The 15,378-nt window shown below is 43.6% G+C and overlaps 1 long non-coding RNA gene across 2 annotated transcripts; it reads right to left on the bottom strand.

Moving 5' to 3' along the window:
• Positions 1–1,537: 1,537 nt before the first annotated feature.
• On the bottom strand, positions 1,538–14,498 carry LOC308464397. Of its 2 annotated transcripts, XR_013980007.1 has the most exons (4): positions 14,031–14,498; positions 5,680–5,755; positions 2,213–2,282; positions 1,538–1,720 (listed from the first exon to the last, which is right to left on the bottom strand). It is a non-coding gene; the product is annotated as an uncharacterized lncRNA (long non-coding RNA). The 2 variants fall into 2 exon arrangements; XR_013980008.1 differs by lacking the exon at positions 5,680–5,755.
• Positions 14,499–15,378: the final 880 nt, after the last annotated feature.

Here is a 15,378-nt window from a genome sequence, read left to right as displayed (position 1 = left end):
GTAATATAAATGAGCTCAAGGTGGCGTACCTAGTTCACCCCTCATTTAGTCTCCACAACAACCCTGTGAGGTAGGTTAGGCTGAAAGGCAGTGACTGGCCCCAGGACACACAGTGAGCTTCATGGCCAATGGAGATTTGAAGGCTGGTCTCCCAGTTCTTAGTCTGACACTCTAACCACTGCACCACCGTTGGTTCTTTAATGTGCCATGAAATATCCTTCCTTCCTCTCTCATCTCTCATCTGAGCTACACGTTGGGCACTATGGTTTCTGAGGACTGAACATGTAGGCTAACTCAAACACTTTTCTCTGTCAAAGCTGGTCCTAAAAAGGAGTGGGTGGGACTCATACCACATCTCCCCATCAAATGTCGTATTTCTAATTTGCCTGAATTCTATTTTGCTGCATATTGAAGAAGAAGAAGAAAAATATTCTCTCCCCTGTCTCTGTGTTTCATTAAATGAACAAATTCAGTATCTAAACAAGAATGGATTCAGAGGTTTTACAAGTGAAAGGTAAAATTAGACGCTGAAAAGAGCTAATCCAATTCGATTAGTTGCTTTCAGACTTCAGTGCCTTTCATTTGGTCTACTTGATCTGGATCTTTATTAGATAAGCTTGAATTGGCAGCATCATGGGTGGTGGTGGTGGGCTGGAGGAAGGCTGCAGCCGTGACCGTCATCTGAAGAAGTGAGAGAGAGGACTCCCTCATCCCCTCAAAGTAGCTCGCAGCTCCAGCTCGCTGGCCTGCCTGGAGATAATTTCATTTAATCTTGGCAATCTTCCGCAGTAGACTTAAGTAAACAAAGATCAAGCTACTCACAACCTTAATTAGGCTACATATAAATAATGGATTGCTGGATTAGCTGGGAGTACATGTGATGTTTCAGAACCGAGAAGCCCTTAACTAGGACGCTCCTTCTCTGTGTACCTATGCACAGTACACAACTGTTTAGTAGGGCTGCAACGTGCAGTCAGTTAACTGGCTATATGAATCCATTTTAAAAGCTTGTAATTGGCCAAACAGTTAATTGGGCTGCAAAACAATGACACAGAGTTGTTAAAGTCTCAAAGCAACATGTTTGGGCTTTCTCCTTCTTCTGCTCCTCTCTCCTTCAGCTGTTAATATATCCATTTTGCTGGTTACTCTGATGAATATGTGAGCAGTGTCTAACTGTATCCTCCTGAGATTCAGAAGCACCACCCACCCATGGAGTTCCTCGTCTTAAGAGTGTACCTGCTAGGATACACAGCAGCGTGATCGAAAAGAAAGTGCTTTGGAGCTACTGTTTTTAGAGAGCTCGTGCACCTCTTATCAACTGCAGCCAGAATGGAAACTGTGTGTTATTGGAAAGTGTCTAAAGGTTTAACTGTGAGGGATGGATTGAACAGACTTGGCAGATAGCCCTGGCCGAAGAGCTATGCACAAAATCTGATTGCTTGAGCAGTTGGAGAAGCAGGATTTGTCACGACCTGACACCAGTTTACTGTACACGCAAATAAGGAATCAGCAGCTGATGAACCACACTCTTCCCAGATGAAATTTTGGATTGGTGCATTATTATTTTGACATGGATGATATGTCTTGAGGTTTTGTCTTCTGTACTTGGTAATTATACTACTTTAGGTGGAGCATGAAAGAATTGCCCCCGTTTTTAGGACCTTATGGGATGGTTCTGTTCAGGTGTGGGTTTTTTTGTTGTTTTATTTGATCATTACACCTGAAAATGAAATTTAAAACTTATTTTTTTAAAAAAAAACCCATATTGTTTTCACCCCTAAGCAAATTTGTGAAAATGTAGTCAACTAAATCTCAAACAAATTAATCCACTAGCTTTTCTTAAATTAGGTCACAGTCCTGCCACTCACACAGCTGGTTTGGGAAGAGGCGCACTCACAGTATTAGCCACAATCCATATCTATCCTGTCATTTCTTATGAAATACTGCAGGCGGATGCCATTTTCCCCAAGCCAGTTTCGATCCAAACTGAGAAAAAGAACATGCATTTTAAGCTGGTAAAGGGCGCACAGACCCAGTATCACTGCTGCTACTACGGATATTGTCAGCAATATCAAAAGCAACACGATGGCCAGAAACAATAACAATGTGAAAAACTTTATGGAATAATTCAAAACATCAAAACTAACTAACTGAAGTCTCTGAAAGTCTCTGAAATAAATGTCCTTAAATAAATCACAGTGCCAGACTTTACCTGGTGGAGAGCAAGCTGTGAAGCTTTGTATAATCAGCAAATGTCCAATTCCGATGTCCAACTCTGAACTCTGCAACAGAGGGGTTTGTTTGTTTACTACGGATATTGTGGCAGAGCTCACCAAATGCGTCCAAGCATAGCAAAGGTACCTACCAACAGCATTTGCATTTCTTTTTTCATTTTAATAATAATAATAATAATAATAATAATAATAATAATAATAATAATATTTGTATCCCGCCCTCCCCACCGGAGCTGGGCTCAGAGCGGCTAACATTATATAAAACACAATATACATGAAAACAAACAATTGATTAAAATGCATCCCAAAATTAATTCAGAGAAATTAAAATTGGACTGGACAAATGGCCATCCTGACAAATGACAAACTGAAAGTGGTTAATACTCGCCAGGACCAACTATTTCCACTGATATTATAAGGACATGTGAGTGGGCTGGGGAACCTCCTTTGTACTCGTTCATACAAAGAGAAAATGAGTCAGACTGAACCCTGGCCAAAGGCCTGGCGGAACAGTTCTGTCTTGCAGGCCCTGTGAAAAGATGTCAAATCTTGCAGGGCCCTGGTCTCTTGTGAGAGAGCGTTCCACCAGGCCGGGGCCACAACCAAAAAGGCCCTGGCTCTGGTTGAGGCCAGTCTAATCTCCCTGGGGCTCGGGATCTGCAGGGTGTTGTTATATGTAGACAATAAGGTCCTCCGTGGGGCATACCAGGAGAGGCGGCCCTTGGGAGCAGGGGTGGTTAAAGGGCTTTATTTGGACAAGGGCCTCCCTTGAGTTCAAATATTCCATAAGGAAAGAAGAGCACAACTGACAAAGCTATACCCTAATCCCTTTACACTTCATTTTCCTAGGAAAACTTAGAAATGTACCACGTCCTCTGTTGAATTGGCTGAGGACAACCTAGACAACTTTTTGTATCTTATTTCTCACCAAATATACTTGCTAATTCGTGTTATGGTTTGCATTGATTTGCATGTAATAAGGTACTGACCGCAGCTCTATAGCCAGGTGCAAACAGGATAATTCTGCATATACTCCCTGCCCATGAAGTTATTCAGGTGATCTCCTTGAATGTGGAGATGGCACAGTGAGATCAGGTTTCATTCTAATGGAGGACGGGGCATAATTCGATAGGAGGTAGGAGACTGCCATGACAATTTCTTTTCCTGCTCAGAATATGCAGGAGCAACTGGCTGCTGCAGTATCGACAAGCGGCAGGAGTGATTGTTCACCAAGACCCCTTAGTCACCGGCATCCTCTGCCTTCAAAAGCTAAAGGAACTTGACGAAGTCACAACTAACTCTCTCTGTGTGCGTGTCTGATAGTTCATCTTGGACTGCCAGCCCATGTGGTCTCCGTCTATCAACGCGTGTTCTACACCAGAGGTGCAGCAACTCTGCCAAGTTGAGCTATTTACACAAGGTCACTTTATTAGTAAGGAAGTCGCTCCTTATGACAGATGAGCGCTTGGGGTGGGATCAGTTCTGCTACCTTTGCTCTCCAGCACTTGACAAAATTAAATTTATTCCCAGATAAAGCTAGCAGGTGACACGGATGGCAAAAAAAGGGAAAAAGCCAGGTTGTTTGATTTTTTTAAAAGTGGTCCCTCTAGGGAACATACTGTATGGCTGATGTTTGAATACATTACATTTTTTACATTATTTTTTTTTGGCTAACCAAGTGAATATTTTTGATATATTGCTTCAGTATCAAGCCCAACCTTCATCAATTCACAGTTCCATGGCAGATTACAGCAGAAAACGTACACAGCAGAGCACACACGCAACCGTTGCAATAAAGGTTTCAAATAAAAATTAATACCTCAAATAAAACTGCAGACAATCCATCAGTTAGTTGTATTGCATTGCATTAAGGTCTGAGCAAAGAGGTCTAGGGGGGCATTCCATAGATGGGGTGCCAACACAGAGAGGGTCCTGTTCCACCTCACTGCACAGCATAATTTGCCCAGAAATGGGACAATGAGAAGACTCCCATCCTGTGCATTGTAAAACACAGGTAGAATGAAATAGGGAGGGGTATTTCTACAAGTGTTTCTATTGGGTTGTATTCCAACCAAGTTCTCCTCAGAGTTAGACCCATTGAAATTCATGAACATACGTTAGTCATGTCCATGAACTTCAATGGGTCTACTCTGAGCAGGACAAGCATTGGATACAACCCATTATGGTTATTGTATTTATTAATTAAATTTATATCCCACCCTTCACCACCACTGCTGTAATTCCTGAGCAGGGAGGGGCTGTTTAAAATGCTGTAATAAACCATTTCCAGTAAAACATGGTACAAAACAACCCACATCAGTTGAATTCAAGCCCCCAGCACACACAAAACACAGCAGCAAAAAGCAACGTTTTCCTCCAACAACAGCACAGCAGGAAGTACCTTCAATAAAATATCTCCCCTAAAAGCCTGGGACAATAACAAGGGTTTTAACTTGTGTCAAAAGATTCTTGCCATATTTCAGGATGGAGTTCCATCATGAGAGTGCTATTGTGGAAAAAGGAAATTTTTGAAAATGGCTGGGATAGGGAAAAAGAACAGACCTTTTGCAGACCCCACTGCAGCTATGTGAGCCAGCCACCCCCCCCTTTATTTATTGCTAATGAATGTTGACCTTTACATGAAGCTCAGAGAAATTGCTGCTTTTAGCTTCGCTTCCTTTGCTGAACCCCCGTCCTTTCCCAAAGCTCTTCCCCTTTTGCTCAGTCTACAGGTGATGCCGTTCATGGAGGATATTACTGTGACAGTAGCCAAGGGGGATGGGGAAGCAGAAAGCTGGAGCTACCGGTGATATATGGTAACCTGGGCCCATTACCGAAAGGCATAACATAATACAAAAAGTTTTTTTTCAGCCAATGTGCTGACGCAGCTCCATTTTTGTTTCTTATCTGAAAATGATGCATGAATTATCTTCAGCCAAAGCCTGAAATTCATATTATGGACTGCCTCTTTCTGTGTTTTATTTGGGCTGTAAAGTGGCACCTTATTATTCCTTCCTCCTGGGCTACTTTTAATGAATCTAAGATTTGAAAGTGAAAGATTTATTGCATTTTGAGAGAGGGTATCCACATCTGAACGCTGGTGGGGAGGAGGAGGAGGAGGAGGCAGGAGAAGACTGGTGGAGGGGAGAAAAGTTGATCTGTTCACAAAGGAAAATGCCACCTTCCAGCATTTTAAAGCCTTCCTAGTTTTGTTGCTCAGACGAAGCAGTTTGAAGCAACTCCAGAGATCATATAGACTTACAGCCAGGAGAAACATACCTTCACAGAAGCAAAGGACATTGAGAAGGGAACTGTGAGCGTTGCCAGGTCAGATTAATAAAATTAGCAATGAGACACTCAGTTGCTATGATCCGATTCCAGCCTTGTATCTATCTCCATCAGAAGCAAATAATAATATAGAATTAAAACTGAGGTGAGATGGTACCTGTTCCTCCACCATATCAAGCCACATCTTCCACCAATATTAATTCACGATACTGGTATTAATAAACCACTCTGACCTTTGGAAAAGGGCAAAATGAAAGGCAGATTTATAAATTATTATTATTATTTTTTAAATGATATTTATTGAAAATTTTTTAGAATTACAAAAGAGAACAAAGCAGAAAAAAAGAAAAAAACAGAAAAAACAAACCACACCAAACAATACAAGTTCAAAAAACAAAAATACACCACAAACAGTCAAAAACAAATCCATCATTCTCAAATCCTTAACTGTCATTACCTTCTTTCTTTGACCTCCTCCTCCTCCCTTTTTTTGTATCCTGGTTGTTAATTGTCGCAGCAAATCCTTTCCATATTTCATAATATTCTGTCATTACATTACCTTAATCTATTTTAATCTTATCTTACTATAAAAAACCTTAAAGTTTAAAACTTAAGTCTTATTTTTACCAACTTCTCATAACCATAATATTCTTACATAATTCTTTAAACATTTTTGCTAAAGCCAAGTAATTTCGTTCCAACATTTTTCTAACATTCATCAATTTTATAAGACAATCCTAATAATAATAATAATAATAATAATAATAATAATAATAAACAATCCAATCTTCATCCAACGTCCCTTCCTCCTGGTCCCGGGTTTTGTCAGTCCTTTTTATCCCATCAATCTAGCGCATTAACCTGGTAATCTTGTATCCGAGGCCCTTAAGTCTCTTCCATGTCCCTTCCGCGGCTCTTCTTCATATTTATACCTGTATTTTCCTTTGTCTCCTGCTCCTTTCACTCGTGGGAACTCCAGCTTAACAATGTTTTTGACCCTTCTCGATTTTCCATAGTCCACACTAAACTCCATATGGTATTTAAGAATATGTTTCAAAGTCCCTCCAAAATTAAGAGCCCCCACAACCCCAAAGATCTCACGGCCCATTGCCAGACTTGAAAAGTCCAAACATCCCTGCATAGGGGGGTCTATCCAACACCCCATTTCCAAACCAGACCAAACTTTATCTTTCCAAATCTGGCTTTTTCAAAGTTCATTTGTCAAATCCAAAAGCTCATGATCCTGCTAGGCCACAGCTCCCTCCATCTCTGGCGCCCCAGATTCAGCAACATCCTCTTCCCTCATCTGTTCTGTCAGGGCACACTCCTGATTTAATTCCTGGGTGGGCTGCATATATTTTCCCACTACCTGTTCAAAATTTCTGATCGCATCAGTCATCAAGTCTGTCTTCTCATGTAGCTGTTCCAGTAGGGCATTTGTTTTACAGAGAGCACACAACAGAGCTTCTGAATACATTGTCCTGCAAGGTCAGAAGTCTATTCCCACGATTGTAATCAGTAACAGCTGCAAGCTCCCCGAAATTGGTTACAGTTTCACAGTCTCCCTCTAGGGGGAAAACTTCTTTTTGTTCTTTCTTTTAAAGACAAGTCTGACAACAAAGTTTCCTTTTTCAGATATTTTGTCAATATTTGTTCCTTTAAAATGCGAAGGGGAACAATGGAATCACTATGTTTCTCTTCTTTTAGCTATCTGTCAAAGACGTTTGTCTCTGGTCAATGAGCTTCAAAAAACGTCAGTCCTGACACCCCGCTCCAGGATTAAGACGGTGGAAAGTTACTTTCTTTTGCACTCACTTCTGCAAGTTTAAACAGTCCGAAAATAAAATCCCCCCTCTTCTCCTGCTTCCGAAGGGGGTTCAACAATTTTAAATGATGAAAGTTAACCTTTTACAAGCGATTTTCTGAGCTCTAGTTTGCCATGTCTTTGCTTCAATCTATCTACAAAGAAACGGAAGGCTGACTTCCTGTTTAGACCTTCCCGTTTCTGTGCCAAATTGAAATAAACTTTTAAGTCCATTTTTCCTTTCTGCTCGCAAGTCCTTATTTAAAGTCCAATTGTCCGAGATTTAAGTACTCACGGGTGATTATTTTAGGAGGCAAATTGTCCCAGGAAAAAGGCAGCGCTCTCCGGCAACGGCTGTGCGGCTTCACTCCACGGAAGAAGCAGTTGACTCTCAGCACCGCGCCACTTCCTCCTCTTCGCTCTGGAGCCCGTTAGTGGGTTCCTTTGCGGGTTGGGGGGGCGCTAAAGGTGCCCGCCGAGTCCCATGGTCACAGGCTTCATCCGCCTGTGATTTTTGAAAGGGTCCCCGCTTCGCCGTAGCGGAAAAGACCCGTTTCGCGTGGAGCTAGTCCCTCCAGATCAGAGGGAGTCCGCCATTGCCGATGGCGCCACCCCGGAAGTCACCAGATTTATAAATTATTTTAGCCTACAGAGCACTTTAGAGTGTTAGTTTCCCATCATTGCAGCCGTGTGAGCTACAGGTGGAACCAGAGTCAATGGGCTTCTCCTGCCTAACGCAACGCTGAGGCTAAGGAAGAGGAAGCTGGAGGCTTGTGCTGCCACCTGGACTGGTTGTAAGTAAGGAGATAGGCATGGTGTGTGTGTGTGTGTGTGTGTGTGTGTGTGTGTGTGCTGAGGACAGATTGAGGTTGGTGGGGCAGTGCCACATTCGCCCTACTGGACCAGACTCCCCTGGAGCCTGCAGAGCAAGAGAGTACAGGGTCAGGTTTAAGGTGCTGGTTTTGACCTTTAAAGCCCTATGCGGCCTAGGACCCACGTACCTACGGGACCGCCTCTCCTGGTATGCCCTGCGTAAGGTCCTTTATGGACCTTAAGGTCCATAAAGAGCAACACTCTAGAGGTCCCGGGCCCTAAGGAAGTCACATTAGCCTCAACCAGGGCCAGGGCCTTCTCAACACTGGCTCCAGTCTGGTGGAACGCTCTGTCTCATGACAGAGACCAGGGCCCTGTGGGATCTGATTTCTTTCTGCAGGGCCTGCAAGACAGAGCTGTTCCTCCTGGCCTTTGGTTTGGACTCAGTCTGACCTTTATGTTTCCCTCCCTTTATGTGATCTATGGGCTAGTTTTAAAATGAGGCTGCATTTTAACCTGTATTTTAAATCGGGTTTTTTCCCCTATTATGTTATTACTGTAATTTTTACTGGTGTTAGCCGCCATGAGCCCAGCTCTGGCCAGGGTGGGTGGGGTATAAATAAAATTTATTATTTCCTTATAGATGTGTATGTCATCTCATTAATATTATTTGCATAGTCCTGCATTGCAGGGTGTTGGACCAGATGACCTTCGGCGTCCCTTCCAACTCTACAGTTCTATGATTTACTGCACTGGATTGTTCAATGTTTGATTTGAAGGCTCCTCTCTACCCGTGAACATAAGAATATAAGAGTAGCCTTCTGGATCAGGCCAATGGCCCATCTAGTTCAGCATCCTGTTCTCACAGTGGCCACCCAGATGCAAGTGGGAAACCTACAAGCAGGATTTGAGCACAAGAGCGCTCTTCCTTCCTGGGCTGCCCTGCAACTACTACTCAGAAGCAAACATGGACGCAGAGCATAGCCATTACATCCTTTTAAAGCCATCGGCGTTGGTGGCCATCACTCCCTCCTGTGGGAGCAAGCTCCAGAGTTTAACTATGTGTCATGTGAAAAAGCACTTTCTTTTATTTGTCCTGAATCTTACAACATTAACCTTCATTGGATGTCCATGAGTTTCTGTGTTATGAGAGAGGTAAAAAGAAGAAGCATTTTTCTACCCACTTTCCCCATGCTGTGCATTATATTATATACCGTATTTTTCACTCCATAAGACGCACCAGACCACAAGACGCACCTAGTTTTTGGAGGAGGAAAACAAGAAAAATATATATTCTGAATCTCAGAAGCCAGAACAGCAAGAGGGATTGCTGTGCAGTGAAAGCAGCAATCCCTCTTGCTGTTCTGGCTTCTGGGATAGCTGTGCAGCCTGCATTCGCTCCATAAGAAGCACACACATTTCCCCTTACTTTTTAGGAGGGAAAAAGTGAGTCTTATAGAGCAAAAAATACGGTACTTCTATTATGTCACCTCTTACTCAACTTTTTGCTAAACTAAAAAGTCCAAAACTCTGTAACCTTCCTTCATAATTTTGGTTGCCCTTTTCTGAACCTTCCCCACCTTTACAATATACTTTTTGCAATGAGGCAGCCAGAACTGTACTCAGTGTTCCAATTGCGGTCACACCATAGATTTGTACAGATTTTAAAAGTGAACTGTGAAATCTGCAAGTTTTATATGAAAACCACAGCCCACCATGCCGGTGCTCCTGAAACAGAAAGGTCCTGGGTGTTCTTCTCACAATGCATTTCGCTGCAAGGAAAGCGCCAGCCCAGCAGCCAAAGGAGAACATAACTAGGAGGCTCTCTTTGCAGTTATAAACATTTTCTTTTCTTTTCTTTTCTTTTTACAAGCAATATCTCTGTGGTACATTTCACAGCTCTACCTCAAAGCATGCTATTTTCACCTGGGTCTCCTCGCTGATGGCCTCCTCATCCCAGTATGTAGCAAGACAGTCTCGATCAGGACCACGGACAGCAACACTGCCTCCTGCCTCCTCTTGATGGCCAGATGTGGGAATCAAGAAAAATATTGAGTCTCCAGAGACAAGGAGTCCCCACTGAGTGGCATTTTCTCTGCTTGATTTATTGCTTTGCACCTGTTGCCAAGTAATGAGGTGTGAGGCTGCCAGACTGTTTGCGAAGCAGAGCTGGCACTGAGGGAGGGAGAACTTGCATTGTTCATCATCAGGGAGGGACAGAGGGATCAAGAATTAAGACCCAGGGCTAGCAGAGGTGGACCCGAGGCATTTGCCAGAGTTTCCATAGCTTACTTCTGTATCCCTCACTTTCCCGTATTTTCTGCCCAACTTGTGCTCACATTTACAGTATTTCACTGCTTGCTTCTTTAGAAGGAAAGACACCATAGTTTAGAAAATTAATGGAAGCCAGAGTTTCTGTAACTGTGTTGGAACCAGCAGAAAGAGGACAGAACACAAATGCTGACACATTTGTCTAATACTCCCAAATGGAGCAGAAGAACATGCTCAATTTATGTGTTTCCTGCTCGGTTTGAAGTTCCTGTTACAATCTGCCCGGATTTGAAATGGAAGAAAGCAGCAAACAAACAAACAAACAACAATAACAACAATAGAGGTCATGACTCACAAGTCTTCAGAGGATCACCCCTTGCTGGAAAGCTGTCTAATAATAATAATAATAATAATAATAATAATAATAATACAAGGGTCTGAGATGCAAAGAACACTCGCTACCTGACACCTGCCATTCTCTATTTCTCTCTCCCTCTCCAGAGGCCAGGAAGTCTCTTCAAACAAGAATGGAAATGCTTTTAAATATTAAAGGATTAGGCTAAAATCAACATACCTGGGGAAGTTTTGTGTAAGGCAGGATTAAGATCTGATCCTCCCTGCCTTTGAACATTTATTCAGGGTGCTCCTGTAAAGATGCGTCATGTGCCCCTTGTATATTCAGAGGTATGCAGTGTATGTCCCTGTTTCTCAGTACTGAGCTGTGATGGAAGCTGGGGGGGGGGGACTCTACACCTAGAGGGAAAGGATACCTCTTCTTCACTTCCTTTTGCAAGGTGTCCTCATATGCTCTCATGTTTTGTGAGTACAAAAGAAATATGGAGGCCCCAGAAAGGTCTCAAATATGGCAAGGTGGATCGGGGACCCCCATGACCTTTAATCTGTATAGAACCAATTGGACAGAACCAGTTGGGTCTCCAGACACACAAAGTGGCCATTGCGTTGATGTGTAGAGACTGAAGTCCAAAGTGGACATGGCATTAACTGGTTGTGAGAGAAGCATTGGGGCCAGGCCTTATGTATCTCACAGGTTTGTTGTGGGGATTAAATGGCAACAGAGAGAACCATATATGCTACCTTAAGCTCCTTGGAGAAAAAAGGTGGGATATAAATTTAAATCAATAAATAAGTGGGGAGGGAGAGTTTAATCCTTTACTCCATGGGGAGTCATTTTGGACTAACAGCTGTCCATGGAGGTGCCGATCAATTCTGTGTCCAGGGCAGCTGTTTACCAGCTCCATCTGGTACGCAGGCTGAGACCCTACCTGCCCACAGACCACAGAGTGGTGCATGTTCTGGTTATCCTCCGCTTGAACTATTGCAATGTGCTCTGCGTTGGGCTACCTTTAAAGGTGACCCAGAAACTGCAACTAATCCAGAATGAGGCAGCTAGACTGGTGACTGGGAGTGGCTGCCAAGACCATATAACACTGGTCCTGAAAGACCTACTTCGGCTCCCAGTACTTTTCTGAGTACAATTCAAAGTGTTGGTGCTGAGCTTTAAAGCCCTAAACAGTCTCGGCCCAGTATACCTGAAGGAACATTTCCACACCCATCATTCAGCCCAGACACTGAGGTCCAGCTCCAAGAGCCTTCTGGCGGTTCCCTCAGTGCAAGAAGTGAGGTTGCAGGGAACCAGGCAGAAGGCCTTCTCGGTAGTGGCGCCCACCCTGTGGAACGCCCTCCTATCAGATGTCAAGGAAATAAACAACTATTTGACTTTTAGAAGACATCTGAAGGCAGCCCTATTTAGGGAAGTTTTTAATATTTGATGAATTGTATTTTAATATTCTGCTGGAAGCCACCCAGAGTGGCTGGGGAAACCCAGCCAGATGGGTGGGATATAAATTATTATTATTATTATTATTATTATTATTATTATTAGAGAACCTCAGGTGTGGAGGCTGAATGTGGCTGTCTAGGTCTCTCTACCTGGCACTGCCTCTCATTGTCCATGCAAACAAAAGTGACTTTGTTTGCTGATCAGGACAAGTTAGCTGTTCTCCCTGGGCTGTTCACAGACACCAAACTTATTTCTGTGTTGGTACTGTACTTTCCCCATAACAACTTGAAGGCCCCCCAAATCAGGCTGAATTTCCTCTGTCCCTCTGTCCCATCTCATGAGATGACATACACTTCTATAAGGAAACATTACCTCCTGCATTTAGTTGTGATAAATCATTCTGTGTTGGGCGTGATGTTTCAGCATATAGCGATTCTAACCCCTCGCCCCTTTTGCTGCAAATTTATTTCCTCTGGAAACGTTCAGGGGTTTGCAGGCACCAGCACATATTGGAACAGCGCATTTCTGTAATCAACACAGTCCGCACTTTCGCGCTCGTAGCTTGTCTCAATGACAGATGAGAAATTGATAGCCAGTTTGGAAGTTGGCAGCGGTTCAGAGCGGTGGCCTGTTGCGTCCTGGGCTTATGGCAGCTGCATCATTCCTGCTCTTGTGCTGATTCCCTCGTGGTACTTTACTTTTATTTTTATTTTTTTGTTCTTTAATTTGAAGCTGGTTGTTTCTCAAGAGGAATTACTCAGAACGCAACCATACCAAATGCTCTCTAATTAGAAGACGAAGAAGAGATGTGTATGGGGGGGGGGGCTCATGGGGGAGGGAGAGAGAGAGAGAGCATGCAAACATTAGCCAGACTCATAATCTCTTGTGAGTAGTGGTGGTGGCAGCTGCTGTCATCACAACTCCTTCAGGATACTGTTAGATCCAGAACGCCTCCTTTCCCCCCAGGGACTCCTTATTCTACCTTCTCACAATTCCTGTATTGTCTCTTTCACACACAGAGAGAGATGGACACACACAAACACACAGTTTTCTGTCTTTTGCTCTACTCCAAGTCCTTCAACATGTGTGAACAGCAGTACTACAATTAACTATAGTCTGTTAATTTCCCTCCCTTCCCGCCTCTCTCTCTCGCACGCAGTCTTGGAGGCAAAATGACTAAAGTGGAGCCAGCCCCTGACAGATGCTTATCCAAACTGTTGTTTGGAAACTCCCCACCGTGTGGCCTCCACTGCCTCCCTTGGCAGGCCAACTGCACAGACCACCTGCCCTTCCAGTTGGAGCCCCTCCCTCCGAGCCCCTCCCTCAGCTCCATAAGAGCCCTTCTGCTCTGCTTTCCTCATTGCAGATGCTGAAGCAGTTGCTCCTTCTTGCACAGAGGATGCTCTGTGCGGACAACTCTGGATGGGAGATGCAGCTTCGTCCCTCTGAAATGGAAGCCCGCAGTGTGCTTTCTAGGTTTCCCAGTACATCTAATGGGTTGTGGTCTCCATAAATGTTGAGGGGTCACATTATCTCCTCACATGCACACACTTCCAAAGCTGTGGCAAATTTATCCCTTCTCTCTATGACAGTGTGGGAGGATCTCATCTCCCCCTCCATCCATCTCAAGGGCAGCTCTGGCAGCCAGTCCTCAACATCCACCTGGTCCTCTAGACTTAGCTCCCCATTGGATGAAAAGAGTTGGAAGGGCAAGAGGAAGCCATTTGGAAGTGAACAGGGCTGCACTAGACTGAGGTGGATGGTGGAGAAGACTGGGCAGTTCTCCAGTGAGCCAGCCTTCAATAAGAGGTTCACTCACCAGTCATGCCCATGGAGATGCATATTAGGCACACAACTTCCCAGTCCATATATCATTCGATCCCCAGCCTGGCAACACCTCCTCTTGCACCTGTTTGTCCTCATTCTTTTCTTCTCCTTTCCTTCCCTTTTGCACATTTATCCGTGGTCAGTGATAGATTACCCTGAGCAGTTGCTTCAGCAGGAATTTTTCAGCCAGAGACAAGCTACAAGCTTTCGAGTTTTGTTCTCCCCTTTTTACTTTCAGACGGTTCATGCAGTTCTGTCCTTTTCTTCTTAAAAAAAGCTTGGTATGGCTGCTTAGGTGTACCTCCAGGATCAGAGGAAGTAGGTCTCTGAACACCAGTTGATGATTGCTGTCATGTCCGGATTGGGACTGTGCATTGGTCTGGATTGAGGAACCTGTGACCCTGCAGATGTTGCTGGACTCCAACAGCACCAGCAATGACCAGCATCTAGACAGCAATAGATCCTCCACCTTTGTTGTATACTGGATGCTGTGGGAAACAGTGTGGTTCCAGGCAAGTAGGTTCTAGGCAGTTGGGGTGCAGCAGGGCTCCATTATTATATTATATTATATTATATTATATTATATTATATTATATTATATTATATTATATTATTATATTATATTATATTATATTATATTATATTATATTATTATATTATTATATTATATTATATTATATTATATTATATTATATTATATTATATTATTATTATAAATCACCTTGTCTTCCAAGGAGTTCAAGGTGGCCTACATGGTTCTCCTCCCCATTTTATCCTTACAACAGCTCTGTGGCACAGTTTAGGCTAGGGGTCAGCAAAACTATTCAGCAGGGGGCCAGTCCATTGTCCCTCAGACCTTGTGGGGGGGGATGAATGAATTCCTATGCCCCACAAATAACCCAGAGATGCATTTTAAATAAAAGGACACATTATACTCATGTAAAAACATGCTGATTCCCGGACTGTCCATGGGCTGGATTTAGAAGGCGATTGGGTCAGATCCAGCCCTCGGGCCTTAGTTTGCTTACCCATGGTTTAGGCTGAGAGACAGTGACTGACCCAAGGTCACCCACTGAGCTTCATGGCTGAGTGGGGATTTGAACCTTGGTCTCCCGGGTCATTGTCCAGTGCTCTAACAATTACACAACACTGGCTCTCTTATGGCAGATAGAATTGTGTCTCTAAACTGCTAGGTCCCTTTCTCATTTTGCTTTCTTACCTCTTTTGAAGAGTGGTGGGTTTACCCTTTTGATGGCATTTAGGAAAGGGGTTGCCAGTTCCACTACTACAATCTGCATGTGATTACTCTAGTCCTTCAAGCTGAAAGTTGTATCCAAGGC

Source organism: Podarcis pityusensis (assembly GCF_964106645.2).
Source record: "Podarcis pityusensis genome assembly, chromosome: 15".
Taxonomy (NCBI): domain Eukaryota; kingdom Metazoa; phylum Chordata; class Lepidosauria; order Squamata; family Lacertidae; genus Podarcis; species Podarcis pityusensis.
Note: the sequence above shows the minus strand (reverse complement) of the source record. Positions and strands in the feature narration are given on the sequence as shown.